General features: G+C 41.4%; 1 protein-coding gene across 1 annotated transcript in view; it reads left to right on the forward strand.

Moving 5' to 3' along the window:
* Positions 1-346: 346 nt before the first annotated feature.
* CAB39 (calcium binding protein 39) overlaps positions 347-27,097 on the forward strand; it is an 88,868-nt gene continuing 62,117 nt past the window's right edge. The window contains exon 1 of the mRNA XM_043578133.1: positions 347-728. The gene's annotated coding sequence lies outside the window, so the exon portion shown is untranslated. The remainder of the gene's footprint in view (positions 729-27,097) is intronic.

A 27,097-nucleotide genomic window follows, 5' to 3' on the forward strand; every position in this document is an offset into this window, starting at 1 on the left:
CTGGCCACCACCGAGAATAGCGAATAACAAAAATAAAGCTTTTAGCAGAAACAAGGCTTTGTGAAGAGTTGAGGAAGTGGTCGTAGAAAGCGGACGTAGGATTCCCTCCGGGAAGAGAGCCGAGACCGACAAGAAGGGCTGAGCACCAACACTTAAAGTGGCAGGGGAAAGACCTCCCGTCCTCCGCTGCTGCTGTTTTTTTCTCGGCGTCCCCCTCTGCTTCGGCCTAGGGGCCGACTCCGGTGGCTCGAGTCCGCCCGGCCGCCCGGGGGCGCCCGAGGCTGGAGGGGGCGTTGCGGCACCGCCCGACGTCGCGCCCTCGGCGGCTGCGCAGTGCGTACGTCAAAGCCGGGCTCGGGCCGGGAGCGGGGAGCGGGGAGCGGCGCGGCCTGGGAGAGACTGAGCTTCCAGAAGCCGGCTAAAAGGCGAAGGCGAAGGCGGCGCCGGGCCCCGCAGCAGCAGCAGCAGCCGCAGCCGCAGCCCGAGCGAGCGAGCGCAGCAGTGCGGCGGCCGCCGCGGGAGCCCCTGGGCCGCCGTCCGCCCGCTCAGCCGCCGCCGCCGCTGCCGCGGGAGCCCGTCGCCGGGAGCAGGAGCAGGCGGAAGACAACGGAGGGGCCGAGCGCCCGTGCCGCCCCGCGGGGACCGAGCGAGCAGCCCGAGGCGGCGGCGGCCGAGGACGGGGACGGCGACGACGCGGAGGCGGAGAGGGAGCCGCCCGGCCCAGCCCCGTGAGTGACCCCCGGCCCGGCCCTGCTCGCGGCGCGGACGCCCGCCCGGCTTCCGCCTGCCCCGGCCCGTCACCGGCCCCGGGCTGCCTCCATTTTCTCGGGTGGCGGAGGCGGCGGGCCCGCCTCGGCCCGCCCTCCCGGCTGGGCTGGGCTGGGCTGGGCTCGGCCCGGCCCGGCCCGGGCCCCTCGCGGAGCCTTCCCTCCCTTGCTCTCGCCGTCGCCGGCGCGGCGCCCAGAGGCCTGCGGCCGGAGCTCTGGGAGCCCGGTGCTCTCCTGCCACCCCTCCGCGGTTCTCTGGCAGGGATGGCGGGTGGGGGCGGCCGCGGCCGGAGTCGGGAGGGCAGGGAGGTGCGGGCCGGGCCAGCTGTCACTCCCACCGCGCACGGGCTCCTGGCCCCTGGTAAACTTCCTGTTATGGGGCGGCAGGCAGCATCTTTGTGATCTTCATTTCGGGAAAATGCCTAACTGACTTCTGGTTAGGAATTGTGCGGCCAGAGCGTTCCCGAGTTCGGTTGAAGCAGGCTGAGCGCTGCACTGCGTGCAGGTGCCGTAGTCGGTCCGCGCCGGAGGGATTCAAAGGTGAACAGGGGCCCACGGTCCCCTCCCCCGAGGAGCTCACTTTCTGGTGTGGGAGATAAGACCAGTACACAAATAACCTCGGTACCAGGAAGGAGGTGATAAGTCCTGTGAAAGAACTACAAAGTGCTAGGAAGGCACCCAGGGATGACCGAACCGATCGATCACTTCCGCCTAGCAGAAATCTGGAAGGCTTCCTGGGCGAGGTGGTGCTAAGCGGAGTCTTGAAGGCTTATGGGGTTTAGGAGAGGACGGCTGGGCAACAGACGGTATGTGGAGGGGCAGCAAACTAGAGGACAAAGATAAAAAGGCATAGTCTAGAAGTAGTGGATAATTCAGTTGCCTATGACCATGTTGGGGAGTTAAGGGTAGGCTAAGGAGGTATTTGGGGGCCAGATCCGTGAATACTGTAGAGGAGCTGTTTGAACGGCATTCTAAGGTAAACCTGGAGCTCATTTCTCAGTGACTCATGAGCCCGGAAATGTAAGCTAGGAGATACTAAAGGCGTTCTTGTGAAAGAAAGAGGAGGCCCAGTAAAGAGTTGACATTCTGTGCCTTGAATATAACGCAGTTTGAGATCGATTTTGACAGCTACAAATAAATTCATGTTCAAGCTAAGAGAAGTACCTTTTGCAAAAAGCTTCACTAGATATCAGGTGCTTAAGGGGTATTGGAAAGATGTGTATAAAATAAGGTCTGCACCTAGGCATTTCTGTAGGCAGTTCACTAAGATGCATCAAAACTTCTTCCACTGTGTATTATGAGGTGGCTACGCTTTGGAATTACTGAGCTGATCATAACGTCTTTGAAGTGGCGTTTGTGTAAAGCAATCTAAATTGATATTTAAGAAAAAATCAGATTGTTACTAATATTCTGGGATGGCAAGTTGGACATAGAACCTATTTAGAAAAAGGTAAACATTCCTTTATTAGTTTTTAGTTATGAAAATGTAGGAGAGTGAGACGTGAAAATCTAGTGTGATTGTGTACATTTTTCCCCCAAATTACTGGCAAATAGCTGTATTTGAAGTCTGGAATATGATCTGTTGAAGAAGCTTAGGACCCGTGTTGGTTTTGTAAACACTTACTTCTTGTTTGCTTATAGGACAATTGAATGTCAACTTTTTCAGTTAAAAAAACTTGTAAAATGCAGTTAAGTACTAGAAAATTTTTAAAAATTATCTTCTGTAACCTTAACCACTTAGATTTGGTTACTGTTAACATTTTTGCATATTTTTTTTCAGTCTTTTTGTGCTTGTTTTTTCTTTGTGTGATGAAATAAAAATTGCATATATATATAGCGAGAGAGAGAGAGAGATTTTATTAAAATTTTTTGTCATTAAATATCTTTATGTAAAAATATTTTTACCCAAGTAAGGGAAGTCTTAAATGTATTATTATTATTTTTTTTTTTTCTGACAAGTTGCACTATTTATCTCAGATCAAATGCAGTAGTCATGCTTAATAACTGCTACTGTGGGCAGAACTTTTTCTAAAGGCGTTTTGTTTGGAGTATATTTATTAACTTCTTTGTAGGATTTGGATCCTATTGTTGAATAAAGAAAGATTTTATTATTTGGGGTGTGTGTTGTCGTCAGATATGGAAGAGATCACACATCCCTGCTGTATGAGTGTATGAATTTTTTTTAAAGGCACTATAAAAAGATTATTTTCTTAGCTGGTATAATATCTCCCTTACACAGTGATATACTCCCCATCCCAGCACCGCCTCCCCCCCCCCCCAAATAGTCTTTATGCTAGGTCTGTCCATATAAGTTAACTACTTTTTGATCATGATATCACAGAGACTTAGTCTGTATATATTTAGTTCTTCTGTTGGTGTTCTTTAGTAAAGTACAGAATTTGGTGAAATAATTTGCTGCTATAACAAAAGGGACTTTTTTCTTTTTTTTAATTTCAAGACCCTTCAAGTTAGTTCCTTTGCGTTTCAGACTGCAGGTTCTCGTTTAAAACAGTTTTTTTTTTTCCCTTTTGCTTTACATTCTAAAATGTATTAATGAGGTCTCTGCTTCTGTTTCATATAAAGTGAGATGTTGAGTTGGGTTTTATAAATTTTCATGAAGTTAATATAAAAATAGTTAAGAAAGTCTAATGTAAGTATGGGGTTTTGTTTTATAACTTGGTTTTATTTGAATCTTTATTTTTATATTCCAAACGTATATACCACAAAGCACCCTTTATTACTTTTGAATATTTACTAAAGTTTTTTTCTTTTGATCAACTTTGGTAGGTTGCAGATTTCTGTAATTACTGCCACGCTTACCAAAGAGTCTTTTTTTCCAGGAGGGATTGATTTCTGATCATTCCCGGTTTTGCCATCTGCCATAAAAATACAGACAAATCCAAATCCACACCCAGCACACAGAATATAAAATCCAGTATAGGGTAAAATTTCACTTCAGGAAGTGTCTTCTGGTGACCTTTCTGGTGGTATTTCTGTTTTAAAAATCCATTTTCTTTTTTTCCATGGCTCCTTTTGATTTGGAATTTCATGGATGTTGTCTGGTGTTACAGAAATAGGAATGTGTTAGGTGGATTAGTATGGATCATAGCAAAATGGTAAAACTTTGTTGTGTTATCAGATTGTGGGAAAGAGCAAATCTCTGCACCTCCAGGTTAGGTTGCTTGTGACTTGTTTTATTATTACTGAGGTGTGAAGATCTTGTATTTGTGTGAATGCAGATCAAGCCGAGTAGCCTAAAAATGGCATAAAGATTTAGTCATCAGTCTATAGTTTGGTTGTTACTGGAGAAGCCTGGTGTTGGGGCCATCCTTAATTAAAGGAGGAACTGAGCTGTACGAGCGCTCTTCCTTTGTGTGTCTCACCCTTCGATGCTATCTGACTGGACCCTCGTCACTGCCTTTATCAGTCCAGAGTATGGCGGCAGAGCAAAGTGAGACAAGCGTTTCCACCGCCAGCGTTTGTGGAGTAGACCCGTCCGGCGGTAAGCGTGAAATGTTTGTTCTGCTTCTGTTTCTCAGGCCTTCCAAGGATGGGGAGCAGAGTTACTATAGAATGGGTGACAGATGCTAGACTGATAGTGATAAAATGAAGCTTAACAGGTGGTTGCCATTAGCATTTTGTTTTGGGATTTGTGTGTGTGCGCGTGTGTGTGCGTCCTTGTCTACCTTCCTGAGCTTCCTGGCTCCACTGTGCTTTTAACATCTCTCTTGAGATAGAAGGGGTGAGGGGATGGAGGAGTTGTGCCTTATTAGCATCTGTGATGTTAAGCTGGCAGAGGAAGGAAGAATGGCATGCGGAGAATTGCAAGAGGTCAGTCAGGTGTAAAGTGGCCCCAGAGGAGGGAGGTAGACGCTCTGGCCATTTAATTGGCAGCGTCCGGCACGTACCTCTTTGCATGATTCTTAATACACTGTGTCTAACTTCACACTTTGATACTGAAAGTATAGCGTTGTATATTTGGGTTTGCTTGTTTGTATGTATATATGCATTTCCATGTGCGTAGTTATACAAAGACTGAGAAAATCTAGTTAACCAATGTTTAGTGGCAGTCTCATTTTTTTTTTTAGAATTGTTCCCTGTGAACATTACTCAGAAGATCAATTGTTGATGACTAAGGAAGTATGATCATGTTAAAACATCACATTACTTTGAATATTTTGATGAAATGTTTGAGAAACAAAATATACATTTTGTTGCTTGATCTCAATTAAGTTGCTACTTTACAACTTTGTCTAATAGCTTGGTCTTCTAGTACCATTAACGTGTTACTCATGGTTCTCTCCCTCCACAGTGGGTTCTGTATCAGCTGTATCTGGGCATGAGGAAGAAATAGCATGAGCACATTTCTTTTTACATGCCTATAGTTAAAGCCCACTCTGGGATTTATGGAATTCTGAGAGGCAGTATTACTAGTGGTTAAAAGCACTAACAGACTCCCTGCAACCAGACTCCCTGGATTGTTGAACCCTCGCCCATCCTGCGGGCTCTGTAACTTTAGGCAAGTTCCTTGACTTCTCTATAGCTTAGATTTCTTGGACAGGTGTAATATAGCCCATACGTGAGAAAACCATAGGGGAATTAAATTAGGTACCGCATCTCAAGTGCTCAGAACAGGGCCTGGCGAATAAAAAGCACTGGACACAATAAGTTTTGTGATGATGCTGTTGCCAAACTTGTTGCAGGGGGAAGAAACCTGAGCATTTTAGAGACCCTGTGGTCAGAATAGTTCTTTCTGCAGACGGGAACACAGGCCCACTATAACTAGAGTCGTGTGTGGCTAACTTTGAGCAGTAACCCGTGGGGCTTTCTGCAAAGTGGAGTCACTTGCTCAGGGTCCTGTGACTTACTAGACACAGGGCTGATCCTGGAGCCTGGCTCTGTTCATTCTTTATCCAGTTTGCTTGAAAGAAACTAAGTTTTATACTTTATGCAGCACTGTCTTCTTTAAACCTTTTCACTAACATTTACAAAGATTGTATTCACGTATTACGTGCTCTTTGGCGCATAATCCCTTTTTAAAGGTGTGTGTTCATGTTTAAAATTGTGATGCAGCTGGCAAGTCTTCAGGGGCTGGTTGTATGAAGTTAAAAGTTGGAATAGACAAAGAATCAAGGGAGATGGACAAAATAGATCGGGGAGAAAATTACCATTTGAGTACCATTGAGTGTTGCACAAACCTCTGAGGTAGGTAGTGTTGTCCCCTAGCATCATTACAGATGGGAAGTGAAAGTTGAGGGCCTTGTCCAAGGTCGCACAGGCACTGCACAGTTGAGCTAGCATTCAAACCTAGATTTGCCTCACTTCAAAATGTGTGCTCCTTGGAATGCGGTATGACTCTCAGTTTTATTTTCTTCTACAGAGTCTTAGTTTTTTTTTGCTGACCATTCTTGATTTAGTACTTTAGAATTAAGTTTGTAAATATAGCCTAATGAGGCTTTTAATAGGTTTCCAGACAGGAGCCACCTGTTATAATACAAAACGAGATGGTTTGTTCTACATGCTCTGGTTGTATGGAGTTGTGAGTTGATTAGTGGTTTATAGTTTTAGTTAGGCCAGTAGGTGGTGTTTATTTTTCATGGTAGCCTTGTAGAGAGATGGGAGGCCCTTGTTACAGCGGGCAACACAGAAGCCTGGGCATTGGAAGGCCTGGGCTGGGTCCCGACTCAGTGTCTAATCAGTTCACTCTGGGCAAGTTATTCCACCTCTCGGCCTTTCCAGTCATGCCATTGTTACGCTAAGAGGATCTGACTGAGAACCCTTGTCTCTTTTGCTCTTTTTTTTTTTTTTTCCCCCCCTCTTCATTTTAGTGAGAGGGTGGTAGGGAGAGGGGCAGAGGGACAGGGGCAGGGAGAGAGAGAGACAGAGAGAGAATGAGAATGTTAAGCAGGCTCCACACTGAGCGTGGAGCTTGATCCTGCGAAATCAGGAGATGGATACTCAACCGACTGAGACACCCAGGTGCCCCTCTTTGGCCCTTATTTTCAGTGATCCTCTGTGTAAACTTTCTGACTTGCCTTTTTTTCCTGTACCAGGTACCTCTCCTTTTGCCTTTGGTCTTGAAGTCAGTTTCTTTATGAGGGCTTTATGGCATGTAACCATGCTTTAACATTTTTCTCTTCTGGTTGGTCAGGTGCCTAGTGTTATTTCACAGTACGGTAGTTCTCTGCTTCAGGTAATGTAACATCACAATATGTTTTTAAATTTTCTACTTTTGTACTTACAAATAAATGGCTAAGAACTAATGTTATCTGGTGGTAAAATACAAGCTTAGTAAGTCTAACTAATGATTAACAAATTCTCAAGTGCTTCACATCAGATTTTATAGTCAACTTTTTTTTTTTTTTTTTTTTTTTATTTTGGGACAGAGAGAGACAGAGCATGAACGGGGGAGGGGCAGAGAGAGAGGGAGACACAGAATCGGAAACAGGCTCCAGGCTCTGAGCCATCAGCCCAGAGCCTGACGCGGGGCTCGAACTCACGGACTTCGAGGTCGTGACCTGGCTGAAGTCGGACGCTTAACCGACTGCGCCACCCAGGCGCCCCTATAGTCAACTTTTCAATATATATGCTGTGGAGTTCTAGGAGCTCTTTGCTTTGGGAAAAAGAAAAATATTAATCAGAGACGATGGAGGTGGAAAAGAAAGGACCACAATGTAGAATCAAATTTGAAGATGTGAAGAACAGGCTTAAGATAGTATTCTTTGGCTATAATCGATACTAAAGATAATATTCTTTGGCTATAATTGATACTAATCCTCTAAGAAAGGTGGTGTGCCGGTTTAGATCGGGGGATTACTTCCAGCCCAGGGTTCTATCATTGGCAGGAGATGGCAGACATATTTGCCACCCCTGAGCATTCATAACTCCTGAACATCTGTTATGAACTAATTTGTTCCACAAGAAGTTTCTGTAGCCCATTATGCTGGGTCCTGTTCTGTATACCAGTCTCAAAGTGTTCCTAGTCTAGGTAAACAACTCTTCCCCTCTTTGCTGGCATGTTATCATCAGCCAGTTCGTTCACTTCTAGATTCTCTAAGTCGTGAGACAGAAACTCAGGTCACTATCAAGACTTTTGCAGATCTGGACTGTCTCTTCACAGTATGGTTTTATTCTCTATTCGGTGTTCGTGTGTGGGTTTTAAGTTTTTCCTATGTATGTAAGTTTTGTACAATAGATTGTAATTTATTTGAATTGCAGATTTTTAAAATCTCTTTTCATATCTCTTCTCTTCCTTCTTCCCCCACCCTGTGTTTTCATAGTGTAACACATTATTTGGTAATGTTTATTAAATGATACAGCTGTGTGATATTCTGATAAAACTGTTCAGAGATGAAAGATTAACCAAAACACAATTTTCTGTGTATTTTATTTATCTCTGCTATGTTTGTGCTTATTTTTGAAGGTTTACGTACTATAACAACTGAACTTTCTTAGAGATCGATCTCCCTTTTCCAGATCAGCTCACTTAAAACAGCGTTTCCCAAATTCTGTTTTGTAGAACACTAGTCTTATGAGAGAGTGGCAGTTGGGAGAAGTTTCAGAATGAAGTTTAAGTTTGGGAAAACACTAGGTTAAAAACAGTTAATCGGATTTTAATTTTTGGTAGTAATTGTGTTACTTTTTTTCTGCAGAGCTTGTCAGAGTTTTTAGTAATGTGCATTGTGGCTGTCCACAAAGGAATATAATGTGCAGTATTTCCCAATTTGCCAAATTTGTTTACAAGAACCCCCCCCCCCCAACCTCCTAGGAAATACTCCCCTCAAAGTCTTGAAGGAGGGTTCTTTTGGAACACAATTTGAGAAAGCTTCTTATATACATACTTTTTACATATCCATACATAGTATGGAATTCAAAGCATTTACTTTTTGATTGGGATGATTACTTATATCAGGTTTGGAATCCAACTAAGATTGGAATAATTTGATTTTCAGTTTTGTTAAGTAAAAGAATAAACACTCTAGATAAGTTTTTTTTTTTTAAACCTCAACCCATGTGAGAAATTACATTTTCAATCAGTGACCCAGCACCATACATGAACACACTGTCAAAACTGAGAAAGAAGTTTCATGAAACAATACTTAGGCCTTCCTGTGTATGATGTGTTCGAATACTTTTCATTCTGCTTTATTTTTTAATGTATGCTATGAGCTACTAAAATAATGCACCATGTAATTTGAGAAACACTGTGAAATTACATGAGTTTATAAATGCCTCAGATGCTATTGTGAGAAGGCAGTGGAGAGACTTAAAAAACTAAAGCTCGGCATAGAGATAAGAAGAAGGGCTCTAGCCTTGGAATTCCTGGATTTAGATTCTGGTTGTGTTTTCTTGGGCGGGGTGTTTAATCCCCATGCTGCTTCAGCTTTCTCATCTGTAAAGTAGCAAGAATAGAACCTATGCATTAAGTAGTTGTGAAGATTCAGGGAGAAATGCTCTGCATCATGTGTTTGATGTGCTCCGAGTGCCCAGTCCATTTGGCTTTTCTGATAACTGAAGCTCTGAGACTCTGCTACAACATACACGTTCTCACAAATATTTTAAGCCTTTGAACATGTTAAAGCGGACTCTACGTGAACATCGACTCTTTTGATCTGTAGCTAGATGTATCATTCATTGTGATATCAACCTTCTGGAATAGTTTTAAAGTAGTCAAAAGGACCCACTTAGAGTTGTTTTGCCTCATAGTTGCAAATGGACTCACAATTGCTGAACTTTATGCTATATTACTGTTATTTTTTAAACCATTCTTTTTAAACAATATCTTAAAGGTATAATACGTTCTCTTTGTAACAGGTCATTAAATACAAATATGAACATACCCACATCAATGATTAATCTAGCATTCCTATAATTTTGGTCACTAAAGGAAGAACAAGGCAAGGCAAAAGTTGCCTTTTCTTGTTTTATGCCAGTTTTTAAAATTCTCCATCCTTAATATTTTACATTGCTGTTGGGAGTTTAATTTTGTGTCCCGACCTAAGAAAAGGGGCATTTATAGGAGATTAACAATGGTGGGTGCCAGATCTAGTTTGCAGACTGTTCACTGTTCTGAACATAGCTGGCTGCCTCCTACATTTATGTAACCTGCTGAGACATCTGCATTGTCTGTCCCTGTTTCTTTTATTGCCTATTTGTCCTGAGTAGGGAAATGTCCTGGAGTTGCTGAAATGAGAGGTTCTGATTGGCGTCATTGAGGTATACCACCAGTTCAGTGTTAGGCAGCATAAAGATTATCTACTTGTGTAAGCAAAAACGAAGTAAAAAGAATAAATAATTGCTAACATAACACACGTATGTTACCTGCTGGTATCACGTTGACCTCTCTGTTAACCTAATTTAATCCCATAATAACCCTGTTTTCATCCCCATATTTTCAGGTGAGTAAATGGAGAGAAAAGAAGCTAGATAATTGACCTGAAGTCCTACATCTAGGTTTGAAACCCTGGTCCCAGAGTGTGCCCTTGTAACCCACCACTATGTTGCCTCCACCACAAGGTACTGGAATGTAGAATTAATCCTGGAACACAGGAAATTTCTGTAACAGAAACATGAGGTCAAGTCTTCTGGTCAGGATGTGTGAGATCCTAGGACGCTGAGACAACGTTCACATCACTGATTGGCTGTCAGTTGTCTTTTTTTTTTTTTTTTTTTAATGTTTTATTTATTGAGAGAGAGAAAGAGAGAGGCAGAGGCAGAGAGAATCCCAAGCTGACTCCAGGCTGTCAGCACAGAGCCTGACACAGGGCTCAATGACCTGAGCCGAAGTCAAGAGTTGGATGCTTAACTGACTGAACCACGCAGGTGCCCCTGCCTGTCAGTGACCTTTGAGGACTTGTGAAGACAGGGAGATTAGAGAGAGGAAGATTAGAGACACTAATGTACTGTTTTTCCAAAAAAGGGAAAGGTGGAATCCACAAATCATAGAGACCGAAATTGATGTTGATTGCTGACATATTCCAGAAGGGAGTGAGTCATTAGCAAAGTGTTGATTTCTAGAAGCTACAAAACATAGTTTATTAACTATTTCCTTTTGTAATAGAATTCTAAGTGTCTTGGATAAGGATGTAGGCAGGATACAGATGTCTGTAAAGACAGTTTCATTCATATTTGAGATTATCTGAAAAAGGTACAAGTGTATAAGTTGGAATCTTTTCTAGGATTTGAAGTCATTTTGATGTTTTTCCAAGATCATTTTACTTATGTTCGTTGCATTAGAATATAAGCTGTATATTATGCTCTTCTGAAGTACTGTAGAGCACATTAGACACAAATTCAGCGGCCCACATCCTCTGTGCCTTGCCTTCTCAAGTAGACACAAAGGAGCTAGAACTGGTAACAGCTTCCTGGGATGTACACACAGCAAAGTAAATACTTTCTAGCTTTATATTGTTAAGAGTATTCATCCCTGTTCTTTACAGTTGCTCATAACCCATTTGTTTACTCAAGAGCTAGTCTTGCCCTTATTCCTGAACACTAACTACATGGTGTGTGATTAGAAGCTGCCTCCTTGGGAAGAGGGCTGGACAATAGAGCATTCCCCCTCCACACAAGGTAAAACCTTATGGGGGATGGTGGTGAGGGTGAGGCATGTTAGTTTTTCCTTGTGTATGTTATTTTACACTTAAATATAGTGAAAGGAAGACAGAGAGATGAGGGTGCTTAGCATAGGATGTTGTATACAGACGCTCTGTGGGTGTGTGAGAAGGGCAAAACTATCTTCTACAGAGGCTTTCGTTGTCGAAAGGAGGAAGAAATAAGAAAGAGGAGAAACAAGACAGAGGAGTGCCTCCAGAAAGAGTTGACCAGAGAAACACTGGGTCTCAATGAGTGTGTCATGTATGACTTTGAAAGATCTAATGATGAAAGTGGAACTGGTTGCTTTTCAGAACTGTCTTAAGAAGTAGAGCACTTGAATAGGTTATGAATCATGGAAGGTATTAGATACAGGTTAAAAGGCCATGGCCTCCGAACCAAAAAAGGGGGTGGAGCTCTGGCCCTGGATGATACAGAAAGTGTAAGTTCTCTTTAAAATTTTGAAGAGATTTTTCAATAAATGATCTCATTTATTCTAGATCCTAGAAGAATAATACCAAAAGATAAAAAAGTCATGTTTCAAAACTGGCAAAAACTCTTACAAACCTGATAGAATATAAGAATGGCAACTTGATAAGACATTGCAAAGGAAGGATACTATGTTTCAATTTCACCTAGGGAAGTAGTCCTGAAAATCCTAAGTAAAACACCAGCAAATAATTAAATAGGCAGTTCTCTTCCTTTAAGAAGATAGGTAACAGGTAAAGCTTGCTATTTACTGCGCGCCAGGCATTTTTCTAATTATTTCAGTCCTCCCAACAGCCCTGACAAAGAGATGGTTATTAGTGTTATTAGCCTCATTTTACAGATGAAGGAATTTAGACCAAGAGGTAAAATAATCTGCCCGAGGATAAATGGGTAGTAAGTCACACAGCCTGGGGTTTCAAACCCTCAGGGTACGTTGGGGTCCAGCACCAGTGTATATGGCACCCTTGTGCTGTGTCATCTCAGTATGCGCCAAGATACCAGTGCTAATTTACCAGTTCTTGATTATGAGCTCTTCAAAAGCTGGTAGGAGATTAAAGAGTATCTGTCTTAAACCAACAGCAAACAACCTGCCAATGGGAAAACTGTGGTAGAATTCCCCTTGAAATAAGAAGGTGACATAGGCATGTCCAGTAACACTTCTGATGCTCAGTATCAACCTGGCCGATGCTAGAAAACATCGAGTAGAATGTATAACTGTTAGGAAAAACGGGCAGAAAATAGCAATACATGCAGATGTTACAGTCTTAAACCTAGGAAAACCAGAATCAACTGAAAAACTAAGTTTGGTAAGGTAGCCATATACCACGTAAAGATATTTAAAATTGGTAGCATTTGTTTTTCTTTCCTGCAGTATCCAGTTGTAAAAATATTAGGGGGCTCCTGGGTGGCTCAGTCGATTAAGCATCCGACTCTTGATCTTGGCTCAGGTCATGATCTCATGGTTGTGGGATTGAGCCCAGTATCGGGCTCCACACTGGGCATGGATTGCTTAGGATTTGCTTAGGATTCTCTCTCCTTCTGCCCCTCCCCTGCTTGTGTATATTATATATTAAGAGAAAAATCTCATACAACAAACAATGAAATGCCTAAGATGGGCAGGATCTCTATGAAGAAAACTACAAACTTAATTGAGTGGAAAGAAGATGTAAGAATGGAGAGTTACCGTGTTTTTGAATGTGAAGACTGAATGAATGTTAGGAAGCAAGAAAATTGCCCAAGTTAGCTTACTGTTGGCCAGAGAGTAAAGTCATATCTTTAAAAAGTTAACTTAGGGAGCTTAGTGAAAGGTGTATATGTACCTACTAGGTGAGTGAGATCACACATCAGTGGGGAAAGAGGAAGGATTATTTAGAAGATTTTTTGATAATTGGTTATTCTTTGGGAAAATCAGTTCGGAAAATTGATGGAAGAATGAGTTTAAAAACATAAATTAGAAGAACATTTATGTGAATATTTATAGACCTTTGGATGAGGAAGTAGGCTTATTTCCATTGCTATCAAGTGATCAAAAGGCAAACAAACAAACAAACAAAAAAAAAAAACAAGATAAATGTGTGAAAAAGAGTTTGCATGATCATAGACAGAGGGTTAATATTTAGCTCAGTATAGCAAAAGCTTGTTCAAACTGGCAACTGCTGTTTATTAGTAAATGCTACCTTGGATGTTTAATCATGTTAAAATTTTAAGTCATGCTATCATTTTATAATCAGGGAAATGTTTTGCCCAAGAGGTATATACCTCTCTTCTAAATGGCAGAACTGGGGTTCCAACTTGGGTCTGGTAAGAGCTTATCCTCTTAACCCTTGAAGCATGCTGTTTTTCAAACATGTCAAAGACTCAAACACTGGATAAATAAACAGCCAATTCAGGTAGTGGCTAAATAAAAGAAATACAAATAAACAATGAGGGGGATGTTAATTGAGATTTTTTTTTTTTTAAGTGGTTATGCTTATGTTAGTAGGGATGCATTGAGAGGGAGAGTAAGGCAATTTCATGTGCTGCCCATTTGGCTTTTCTGTGAAATATTTTGGTCCAGCATATATCCAGATTCTTAAGATATTCCTTTCATGTAAGCCAGAAGATAAAATAACACGTATTTGTCTTTCATCCTCACGGCAAGTGATCTCCAGCATCTCAAAACAAACAAAAAAATCCAGGTATTTTATTGGTTGTGGTGATGGCTGCACAACTCTGAACTATTGAAACTATTGAATTGTATACTTCACGTGAATTCTGTGGTATGTAAATTATTGTCAGTAAAGCTGTTATTTTAAATTAGCTATTGGGTGAAAGAAGAAAATGGAGTTTGCTTCTCTGAATCATTGAATTGTTAAAGATATTCAAAATTAGATTCTTCCAATTGATGTTGCACTGATTTATTGGAATGCCCTATCTGATGCAGCACCATAAACCTAAAGAAGGTGAAATTAGTGCTGAGGATATCCTCCTAGTGGTCAAAGTAGAGACAGCTGGAAGCCTAGTGAAGTCATCTCTTAGCAGGGAGCTCAGAAGGTTTATGGTTTCAGGTTTATCAAAGTCATTCCTAAGATCACGTGCTTGGATGTTAGGAGACACATTACACCTAACCTTTATTTAAAACTCATGTGTGTGCACAAACGCACCTCTCACTGTTGATTTTCCTTTAGTATCCTACCTTGTGAAGATGATGTGAAGATGGCCCTTGTTCTGTAGGGGCAAACATGAACTGTATTTCTTGTAATTTTCCAATACAAGGGTACATAAGCCAGGGTAAAATAGCTCAGAGGTTTGGGCAGGGGTATGGAGATGGGGAGCTGGGCTCTTGCGGAAATTAGATCAGTTAGATCAGCCTGTTCTGATCCCTTCACCCATGACAGCATGGTGGGGTGAATCAGACTAATATTTCAGCTTATAAGGGAACTGGCAACTTGTTGACCACCTGGCCTGGAGCAAAGAGTATTTGGTGGGAAGTGAAGAGTTACAGTTACTCTGTGACATGGGCATATTCCTTCATCAACCTAGTGAATTTTGATGTTTACTGATTTGAAATACCAAATATTGCCAAGGGAGACATATTTTTATCACCACTAATAAATTATTTATGTGCAGGTGACTCTGCTAAGCCCTGCTGTAAGTGGAGGGTGCTTTCCTTAATCGGGGGAAATGAAATAGAAAAGTTGGGTGGTCATAGGGGAGGCACGGTAGCCACAATTTAGTATTGGTGACCAAATGTCCTGTTCGCCAGGGAAAGTCCAGGTTTATGCCTCTGGTCCCCACATAATTATTCATTGCATCCCCCTTCATTCCCCAAATTGTCCTGGTTTGGATGATAAATTATGTCATCTAACATATAGCAGTTGCAAAAGTAGTTGTTTCTTGACCCTCCCCCCCCCACCCCCATTTTTGGTGCTTAGAGTACAAGGCTGTCCATCAGATCCTTAAATAGCTTGATTTCGAAGCACTAGTTCTGGAGCATAGCAGCTACGTGGTCCCTCTGGAACCCAGAGGACTTTTCACTGGGTTGGCTTGGCTTCTCTTTGAATGAGAGCTGTGATGTTCTAACTCTAAAATGTTCTGCTTTGCCTCAGGTCAGACACTGAGACACTCGAAATGTAAACACCTTGTTTTCACCCAGATTCCCTCATCTGCTCTCCCTCCAGTTCTCAGGAACTGCTAAATAAGAAGAGAAGGTGTGGAGTCCTAGTTTTTAAATGGTTGTTCTTGGGTGCCATGTAACAGTTTAGGGAGATGATATACCACTATTCATACGCTTTAATTTATGTAATTTTTTAGTCTTTATACCTGTCCGTATTTCTTCCAAGTTTTAGAGCATCACTACCTGAAGGGAAAGATCAGGAGTTTTGCAAGATCATCCTGACAGTTCAGTTTAGGATGGCTGGGAAAAAAAATTGCATTTCATTTACATTTGCTTGTATAATCTTCAGCTTTATTCTCAATTTGTGATAATAAACAGACCTATTTTCACATTTTTGTTCATGTTTCTTCCACTGTCATTTAATGACACATTTCAGATATTCAGCTCTGAATGGAGGTGTGTAGGGTACATAAAGGAGTAAAAGTGCCACTCTCAGTCTTCACTAGGTGGGTTCCGGTCCAGTTAAGAGGAGAAATGTCTGAGCCCTCCCTCTGTTAGAGTTGCCTTTTTGGGGCACAGGACTGGAGCAGCGATACCTAGAAGGTAGCCCCTGTGCTACTTGGAACTCTCTTGTTTCTTCCAACAAGGCAGGGATTCAGTGGAAGCTTATTTCAGGAGAAGTATGGGAAAAGGCAGTAATGCACCCGGGCCTTCAGCAGTCGGAACCGGGAACGCAGACTTTATTATGACTCTCCATTTGCTGCTGCGTTTCTCTGCTCTGCTTGCTCACCACATCCTCTGCGCAGACCAGCCTTCTCCACCTGATAGCCTGGCCACCTGCACTTCGTAAAAGTCCTTTCACGGAGCTTCAGCCCTGCAGTTGAGACTTTCGCTAAGGAGAGGTCTACCTGCCCCTCTACGTTACTTTGCTAGGGCCAGGGGGAGTATGGTTCTTACAGCACTTGGAGCATCTCCCCTTGGAGCCGTGTCAGTGGTGGGGGCGGAGGGGGGGAGCAGTTGCCAGAAGGAGATGGGGCGGGGCATCTTCAGAGTGACCCTGTGACCTTCCCAGCCGTGAGGATTGTTAGGGTTCTTATCCTCCTGAGCGCTTTGTTCAGGTGACCAAGAATAAGTTCAGATGAACTGCTTGGTTATTTGTCTGCCCCGAGGCCACGTACCCCTTCCTGTTCTCATTTTGTCCTCACATTTTAGTCTGAAAAGCCGGCTCCTTTGTAGCTCCTCTGCCCTTAGATATCCTCAGGGCCCAGAGGAGTCTATAAAGGACTGGATCACAGAATCCCAAAGGAATTCCAGCCCTGACTAAAAGCTACTGCACTGATACTCAGCAGTCCCAGAAATACACAAGGAGGGACTGGAATGTTTGCTCCCCAAGGGTGGAATGTTCGGCTTTGTTAATCTGCTTTAGTCTAAAACACCAGTATTTGACTAGGTGGCGTTTTGGTTTCTCTCCTCATTTGCAGTTTGTTTACATTTTTACCTTGTGCCCTTTGCCTGTCCCCTCCCCGCAAGTTGTAATCTTACTGCTTTTACTGATTTGTGAGAAGAGCGTGGAATAGAGTATAAAAGTTTGAAAGTACAGCTCACCCATTTAAATTTATGAGTGGTATTTTATACACTAGTTGAATAGAATACATTTTGTATAAGTGGTTTTAAAAAGTATTTTTCTAGAAAGGCAGCCATTTAGACCTTAACGTCTGCGATGCCTCACACATAATAGAGACTTGAAAAATATGTCGAATAAACTTGGAAATATTTTTATTCATCCTTACTTACCAGAAAGGAGAATGACAGGGCCTAAATAGGCGTTGCACACCGGAGAAGGTGCTGTTTGAGAGATGAGCTTGTTCCGACCACCTCTCGAATTACAGGGACGCCTGGGCCATTGTTATCACAGATAGGAATTATTTGACTCTGAAGAAAAATGATACAAGTACCTTATTTTAACGTACCCCGTACCTGTTGATTGCCTTGATACACTTTACCTGTTTGACTTAATTTAGTCATCTCTCCCAGACATCTCCCAGATGTCCCCTTAGCAGCATTACCTATTTTCACTTGAATGAGAAAATCGACACACTAGATCTTGCAGTATTTACCCAATTTATCCTGTTGGTAAGGTTAAAAGCCACACCCTCGTGCTAAAATTAGCTGTTCTTTCATGTTCCTTGCCTTCTAATTTAGGGAAATGGAAAAAGTTAGGGGTGTGTTTTCTTCTCTTTTCTTTCTCCTCGTGTCCCTTTCCCCCTCCTCCACCATCACCCCAAAGATTTACATAAGGAGCAAAGGAAAAATAAAGAAAGGCAAATAGAATGATTCTTGGGCCAGGGTAAATACACAAATAAATGCATGTCTTTTACACTAGATACTTAGGCACCAGACCTGTGGCTCTTAAGTTTTAGTGGCCAGAACAAAGAAGAAAACAAGATCAATTGCAAAACTGTTCCTGAGATAAAAAACAAACCAGCTGCTTAGGACAAGTGTAATCTTTCCAGGAATGGAGACCCTGTGGATCCTTTATTAGCAGGCTCTGAGTCCATACTACATTTCTCTCAATTCTCTACAGTGTCTGTAAAACCCAAGTTCAAGTTTAAGGTATCTTAGTATAAAAACATAAGGAATAATATTAGGCCAGAGTACAGTTCAATTAAATCATTATTTTTCTGATGCTCTGGAGCTTTGGGAGCAGCCCTCTATAATCGTTCATAGCACTGAACTTTTTATTAAAATTGGGTACCAGAGAAGTCCAAGGTTGTAACTTTCTAGTAACCACTCTGCCTTAACAGTTGGCTAAGCTGGCCAGCAGTACCAGTATCAGCCTTTGAAAATTAAAGAGCTTACGGGCACCTGGGTGGCTCAGTCGGTTAAGCTTCCGACTTTGGCTCAGGTCATGATCTCCTGGTTCACGAGTTCAAGCCCTGCGTTGGGCTCTGTGCTGACAGCTCAGAGCCTGGAGTCCACTTGAGATTCTGTGCCACCCCCCACTCTCTGCCCCTCTCGCACCCTGTCGCTCTCTCTCAAAAATAAATAAACGTTAAAACATTTTTTTAAGTAAAAGTGAAAAAAAGAAAAAGAGCTTAACCAGGACTTGATTTCAAATCTAGTTATATAAATTGACTTGGAGGCTAGGTCAGTGTTTTCCTCAGAAAATAGTTCTGTGTTCAACGTGCAGACATGTTTATTATAAAGTAGTAGTTTAAAAATTTTTGTTAAATTTCTGACACTGAAGTTCAGTATAAAAAGCCGATAGGAATGAGGTGTTTGGGCTGGAGAAGAGATGGCCCCTCACCTGCCTTCCTTGGACCTTAGAGTTAGGTTTAGAAGCCACTGTCCGACTCATGACTAATGTCATTTTAGTCTGGAAAAATTAAAAAGCCTGCATCGTCAAGCACCCACCGGAACAGGCTCACCCTGTGCAACGTCCTACTCCCAGGAACACCTGTGGAAAGCCCAGTTTTCATTAACATTAACTTCCTGTTTGAACCACTAAAATTTTGACAGATTGGCGATACGGTTAGCAATAATCCAAGCATTTGGGAGAGAAAGTTAAAAACTGGGAATGTTAGGGTATCTGGTGGCTCAGTTGGTTAAACGTCCAACTCTTGATTTCGGCTCAGATCATGATCTCACGGTTCATGGGATCGAGCCCCATGTCAGGCACTGTGCTACAAGTGAGGAGCCTGCTTGGGATATTCTCTCTCTCTCTCTCTCTCTCTCTGTCCCCCTCTCCTGCCCCTCCTCCCACCTCCACCCTCTCCCTCTGCCCCTCTTGCATGCACGGGAATCTCTCTCAAATAAACATTAAAAACAAACAAACAAACCCAAGAAAGTAGCTTTTGAAGCCTGCACAGAAAGGATAATTTCCGTATGGGTTTTTTTTTTGCAGATTGTATAGCACTTAAACGAATACTTTAGTCCCCACATTCACTTGAGTTAGTAGATTCTTCTGCTGAAATAGTAAAGGAAACATGGAATCCCATATTCAGAACTTTTGTAGAAGAAAATATGTTTTCAGTGTTAAGTAATTGCATCCATCATAGCTCTTCCTGGATGCTTGGGATCTCTACCTAAAACTTAACTTTTTGTACTCCCTTGGATATAAGATGTTTTTGTTGTGTATTTTAGATACAGCTTTCAGATTAAAAAGCAGTTTTCCATTGTGACTGTATTGTGATGTCAACACTCACCTGGAAAGCACCACTCCATCAAGTGTGGAATGTTCTTTGGGCAATAAAAGAAGGCATGTGATTACTCTGTAAACAGCACTTGGGTTTACAGTGAGTTTTTTACCTTCTGCCTTCCTCTTCACTTGATACTTTATTTCCTGCCAGAGCTTGATGAAATTACAAAATAGTTTTTGTTTTCTTACCATAATTCAAATTGCTGCATAAAGCCTTCCAGTATATTGTAATACATTTTCTGACTCTTACCCAATTTTATCCTGTCTACAGAACACAGCTCAAGAAACATCCCCTCAGTTGAAGTCTGAGGTCTTCAGCACAGGGTGCTGTGTCTGTCCTCTGAACTTGCTGCTCATGTCACGTATCTGGGTTTTTCATACAGGGTCTGACGGTGTATGTTGGTCCTCCATAGGTTTTGGTCATCCCACGTGGGTGTGCCGTGGCTCCCCCAGTGGTAAACGGAGTCCTGGAACAACAACTAGTGAATGTGCACCACAGGAGGAGGCATGGCTACATCTTTTGGTCCATGAGCTGAGTCTGGGCTCTAGGATCAGGAGCTTTTTCCCAAGAGTTTTTCTATTGCATCGTGCCAGTCAGTTGACAAATGACCTCCAGTTACTTCCTCTGAAATGAATTGTTTTTTAGCTTCATTATCTCACCTAGAATTTTTCTCCCAACCCAGGATCAGACATCTGCATGCCACTTAGTATGTTGATATGGAGGGCTGGAAGGGATCTGCTGACTGGTTCGGAGAGATCCTCCTTGAGTTGATGTTCTACACCATCCTCTGAAGGGCCATGGAACTATATATTCTGTGGCTCCAAATACTTGTGCTGGAAAAAGCCTGTTTATGCTAAATACCACTATACGGTGGTTTAAAAAGGAAATAAACCTTCAAATCCCCAACTATGGTGCTTCGGCTCAGGCTGGTTTTGTGGCATGTTTGTGCTTTCATGGGCATTTGGCCAGAACAAAAATAGCAGTGCTGGACCCTGAGGGAAAGTGATTTTCCAGGTTTATATCTGATCCTTTAGATAGAATTTTGAAGGGTGTAAATTTTCAAAAGGAAATTGTTTTTTTCGAAATATAGGAAATTGTTTTCTCAAAAGAGAAAAATGAACATTTCACCCCTCTCAGGTATACCTTTTTAGAACCACAGCATTTTTTTACCTTTTTTTAAAATCTCTCTTTTCTTTGACACAAAAATAATTTTCTAAAAGGCTTTTTTCTTCATATTTGAACTTTGTTTCATATTCTCCCACTTGTTTACAGTTCCAGTTTGAATTATACATTCTTTTTAAGGAATTGCCAGCTTTTTAAAAGAGCAGGATTGGCTGTTTGCTTTTCTCGTTTACTAAAATATGGGTGAAGCCATGATGTTTGCCCATGATCAGATGGACTATATTTCCACAACCCTGCAGCAAAGGGAGTAGTAAATTTAACTAGAAGAAAAATGGATTTGTGATTTCATGCTTGAGGACGAGTGGTGTCACATTTTCAAATGTGAACATTGATTAACCTTCTCTATTATTGAAATACAGTGCTAGGTTGTAAAGAAATAGTTGTGCAGTTCACATTTTCCGGAACGAATTCTCAAACTGTAACAATGTAACTCCTAATTCCTTAAGACTCTCTGTAAATGAGGGGTGCCTGGGTGGCTCAGTTGGTTAAGCTGCTGACTCTTGGTTTAGGCTCAGGTACATGATCTCCTGGTTCTTGAGATCTAGCCCTGCCTCTGGCTCTGTGCTGAGTGCGGAGCCTGCTTAGGATTCTCTGTCTCTCTCTCTGTCTCTGCTCCTCCCTGACTAACACACCTTCTTTCTCTCTCTCTCTCTCTCTCTCTCTCTCTCTCTCTCTCAATAAGTAAGTAAACGTTAAAAAAAAAAACAAAGCAGCCTAACATTAAAAAAAGAGACTATCTGTATATGAATCAATGTAGATAAAATTAAAGATAACAGATCATATTGATAAGAGGCCTTTAACATATTCATGGAATCGGTCATGTATTACAGATGTTTCTAGATAAGGCTTTGTAATATGTAATTGTAATTTCAAGTCTTAAACCAAGTCATGAAATCTTTTTGCCATATTATGATAATTTGAGAAGTTCAACATTGTAAATAAGTTAGCTGTCATTAGTAAAAGAGCGACCCTAATTGATTAGAAGTCTGTTTTACAGACTGCAGGTTCCATCCTGTCACTTGTTTGTGAAATCAGCTCAGAGGGCTCTGAGTAGCATTTTAAAGGGAGGAAGGGAGCAAGGGACTAGGATGGAATGAAATAGAAGAGAGAATATCATTGCAGTCCTAGTTCTTAAGGATAAGTACTGTTCGGTCATACTATGTGTGTGATACTTTTTTAATGTATGAATATATGTGTGTTATAAGGTCAGAGAAATCTGTAAGCCATCACCACTAGTGGTAATACAGTTAGGTGGCCTGGTGGTTGTTTAAACTTATAATGCAGTTTGGTGGCCTGCTTTAATTGGAAAGCTTCAGTATACATACTTTTAATAAGTAAAGAAAGACCTGTGTGACTTACTGATCAGGTTTGTAGTTGACAGGAATCTGGTAGGGAGAAGTAATAAGATGGGGAACATGTGCAGAAGGCCTAGGTCAATTAAATTGCTTAACAGAAAACAGCCATGTATGTTACTATCAAAGCTCTTCATGGAGCCCAAGATTATGTTTATGAAATACATGGATGGGTGATCTTAGCCGGTCAGAGCACATATGGAATACAGGGTTCAGTTTGAAACACTACATTTTTTGTGGGTGAAATTTTGTTTCAAATTTTTATTTAAATTCTAGTTAACATATAGTGCAATACTGGTTTCAGGTATAGAATTTAGTGATTCATCACTTCCATATAACACCCAGTGCTCATCAGAACAAGTGCCCTCCTTAGTACGCATCACCCATTTAGCCCATCCCCCTCCCACCTCCTTCCATCCACTCTCAGTTCTCTATCATTAAGAGTCTCTTATGGTTTGCTTCCCTGTCTCTCTTTTTTTTTTTCTCCTTCCCATATGTTCCTCTGATTTGTGGAACACTGCATTGTTAAGGACAGTGACAGGCTGGAATGCTGGAGAATACCTGAGGGGGTCCTCTGAGTCACCTCCCCCACAGTTCTCTGTAACAAAACCAAATCCGGATAAATTTTATAGGAATTTGATTGCCACCTGTGCTTAATGTAGTGCAGATTGGACGTGGATCTATGGCTTTTGCACACATACAGCTCACAGGCTAGTGTGGTGATGGTAATTTACATAGCAACATGCCTGATTAGGCTGCTCAAAAAGCTTTGAGTTTCTTCTACAGGAATCTCTCACTTTCCTTTTACTCTAGTCCTGGACGCGTCAGTCCTTAGGACATGAGGATACATGTCTACTACAAAATATTCCTACCTGATGCTCACTGAAATTGCTATCGCGGTTTGATGGCATATTGTCAATTTCCTTCTAATCCTGGTATTTGCCTCGGGCTTGCTTAGACTGGGATAAAGTGTAGGAAAAGGAAGTTTGTCACATCATGTTGGAATCCATGTCTAAAAGGCATGTCTATAGATTCATCTTAAAATATTCTCAAGTCATACACCTATAATTTTTGAAAAATACCAACTTTCGTGTTTATTTAACATTGTACTTAACATGCGTTTTAGTATAGTTATGTACAAAGAATGCATTCTGTGCTCCCTCCCTCCCAACTAACTTAATTAGTTGGTGATTAACTGGAGAAAGGTCATGAATTCGTGTTATAGTAGATTTCTTGACCTTTTCCCCACTGCTAAGCAGTGCTAATGTAAAAGTTAACATGCTTTGTCAAACTGGATAATGTAGTGAGGTTTGTTAGATTAGATTCTCATAGAACATTATTTCAGAAAAGGATATTCATTGTTTAAATGTAAATAATGTCAGATACCTGTAAATATGGAATCTTACATTCGTATTCAGCATGCAGTTATAAGTCTGGTAGAAGCTCTGGAATTCATTAAGAGAAAGGTTGTCGATAAAGCTGTAAGAAAATGATTTGTGCATTAAATTTAACAAGTTAAAATGAAAATGACAAAGTAGGATAACATATTTGCAAAAAAATAACAGCCGAAGAGATAATATTCATAATTATACAATATCCTACAAATCAGTAGGAAAAAGACATACTCCATACCCAGTAGACTGACGGGCAGTAGAGATGTACAGTTTTACTAAGAAAGTGCACGTGGACAGTAGGCATGCAAATGTGTTCATTGTTATCAGTTATCAGCAATTCAAATAAAAAGAATTGCACTGATGAGAGGGGAAGGGAGTCAAGGGAGAGGGAGAGGGAAGGAAGAAAGGGAGAGGAAGAGGTCAAGAAAATAGCATTTTCTTTTTTTTTTTTTTAATTTTTTTTTTAACGTTTATTTATTTTTGAGACAGAGAGAGACAAAGCATGAATGGGGGAGGGTCAGAGAGAGGGAGACACAGAATCTGAAACAGGCTCCAGGCTCTGAGCTGTCAGCACAGAGCCCGACGTGGGGCTCGAACTCACGGACCGTGAGATGATGACCTGAGCCGAAGTCGGCCGCTTAACGGACTGAGCCACCCAGGTGCCCCGAAAATAGCATTTTCAGCGCTATTGAAGGATTACTAGAGCCTGCTGTCAGTGAGCTGGTACACTGTTGATGGCAGTGTAAATTGGCATCTGCTTTTGGTACAAGTTAACAATCTTCATGTTTTGACTCAGACTGCTGCCTTACCTGAGTCCCTCAGAATCTCCTTGGCTTGTTTTACTCTGGTACAGAACAGTGTGTGGTCTTTTTGTGGCCAGAGAAACCCATTATTTACTTGTTCTTTATGAGACATTGCCTTATTTTTTTGGTAATTTTTTGTTAATGTTTTTATTTATTTTTGAGACAGGGAGAGACAGAGCATGAGCAGGGAAGGGGCAGAGAGAGAGAGAGGGAGACACAGAATGTGAAGCCGGCTCCAGGCTCTGAGCTGTCAGCACAGAGCCCGACGCGGGGCTCGAGCTCATGGACTGTGAGATCATGACCTGAGCCGAAGTCGGACGCTCAACCGACTGAGCCACCCAGGCGCCCCATATGAGACATTGCTTTCTAAGGTGGGTAGGTCAGGGATCATTTCTTCAGAGTTGATAAAGATGAAGAACTGACACTTAATGCTCAGTGTCAGTCCTGAGTCCAGTACGTCTGGCTAGGAGAGGGAAGACAAGGAGTTTCTTTACCGTCACTCGTTTTACGTGACTTCCAGGGACAACTGGCCCCGGTACCTTAATACAAAGTAAAGCTGGGCAGATCTGAACACAATGGGGGGGGACATACGGGCGCCCAATAGAAATAAGACCTAAAGGCTGTGACATGAGTATTTCTGCTGAAATAGTTACAAAGCAGCCTGTCCTTTGGAGAAATGCGACAGTGACACCCTGCTGACTCAGTAGAGAGTTGTGTTGATCCAACAATTTCAGCTTTGAAATGTGTGTTTACTTTCATGATGAATTTAAAAGACATTGTTAAAGGTGTATTTTGCATGGAATTATTTATATAAAATATTAAGTTTTGCGAAGCGGTGTTCATGCAGAAAATTGAAACAAAAAGACATGGACCTTAATTTTTAAAACTCAACTTTATTTGTAATATTACTAAGCTGAGTTGAATTTGATATTCATTTAGTCACAAGTAGAAGAAAAACATTTTTTTTCACTGTTTATTTTTGAGAGAGAGAGGGGGAGAGAGCATGAACAGGGGAGGGGCAGAGAGAGAGAGAGAGAGGGAGACAGAGAGGGAGATGCAGGACTTGAGCTCAGGAGCTGTGAGATCATGACCTGAGCTGAAATCAAGAGTTGACGCTCAACCAACTGAGCAACCCAGGTGCCTCTAGAAAAAAAAACATTAAAAAAAATTTTTTTTTGTTTAAGTTTATTTTGAGAGAGAGAGAGAGGAAAGCAGGGAGGGTCAGAGAGAGAGGAAAAAAGAGAGGAGAGAGAGAAAGAGAAGAGAGAGAATCCCAAGCAGGTTCTACACTGTCAGCGCAGAGCCTGACATGGGTCTTCAACCCACGAACCGTGAGACCATGACCTAAGTGGAAACCAAGAGTCAGATGCTTAACTGACTGAGCCCCCCCTCCCCCACGCCCCCAGGCATCCAAAGAAGAAAACCATTTTTAAGAGTACTCCCATTCATGGCATCTTGCTTTAGTCCTGAGCAAACCACGTTTCTTTTAATCAACAAAAGACATTTGAAAACTGCTACTGGGGCCAATATTCAACTGGGGCAAAGAACAAATATGTATTCAAAGAGCAAACTTTTTTCTGCAGAAGTGAAGTTACTAGTGTGTGTGCTGAAGGAAGTCCCAGAGCTCTGATCCGTGATACATTCTTAACTCCTAAGAGTTAATTTAGCTGTGTTCAGTTAAAATACTTCCCACTCTTTTAAGTGAATCCTGGAACTGTTTGAGTGATGTTCCTATATGCCCCGCCTTTGTTTCAGAAAGGATTTAGCTTGAAATATTCTATTGTACTTAGTTGTCTTACTTTAATTATCTTATTTTAGTCTTGAAAGTCCATGTTGACTGTATGCTACTCTGGAATTACCACAGTACAACTTACCACAAGTAGTATGATTATTTCAAGAAGTGTTTGAAATTTACCATGAGGTTCCTCTTTGCAAAATTAACACAGAGCTCTGTTGGTTTGTTTTTGTTTTTTTTTTAAATAAGATATCATACTTTAAAGCAAGTTCTTATAAAATTACTTTTCTAAAAATCAGCTACTTAAAGCAGAGCCCTCTCCTATAAGTATGTGTCTCTTGCTTTGTTACTCAAATATAGGATGAATTTTACCATTAGAGAATATTTCATAAGCATTCATAATTTGACATTTCCATGTTTAGTATAAAAGAAATTCTCAAGGATTAACAGCCTGTTTTAGAAGAACACAAAAGTGAAATTATTTCTAAACATCACTTTTACTAAGCCCATTTCATTAAGTACTCATTGTATAATTAGAACAAAGGATGAGTGGATGGAGAAGCACGTGGTCACTCAGACGTATGCATGTGTTTGGGATACTAGTTCAAACTGGAGAGGAGTATACAGTTTTCATAGCCTGGCTCTCTATGCAGTGCATTTCTGATATTTAATAGAAAAGGAACTTGGGTTTTCAGTAATGAGTAGTAAAAATCTTGTCCAAACCAAGTGAAACAGAGATATGGACCAGTTTTCATTTTGTGTGTTTTTTAGGGCTAGGGGACATTCAGGGGTATTCTTTTCACATTTATTTAACTCCGTAATCTTAGAGATTGCCTTTTGCCTATTTGATCAGAATTTTAAAAATCAATATTTTGTAAAAAGTGACTTGGTGAACATTTATTTCTAGATACTTATTAATTTATTACCGTTATGTTGTACATTTTTGTAATACTTCATCTGTATGTAAGATGAAAGGACAGATAGGGGT

Source organism: Prionailurus bengalensis, chromosome C1 (genome assembly GCF_016509475.1).
Source record: "Prionailurus bengalensis isolate Pbe53 chromosome C1, Fcat_Pben_1.1_paternal_pri, whole genome shotgun sequence".
NCBI classification, from domain to species: domain Eukaryota; kingdom Metazoa; phylum Chordata; class Mammalia; order Carnivora; family Felidae; genus Prionailurus; species Prionailurus bengalensis.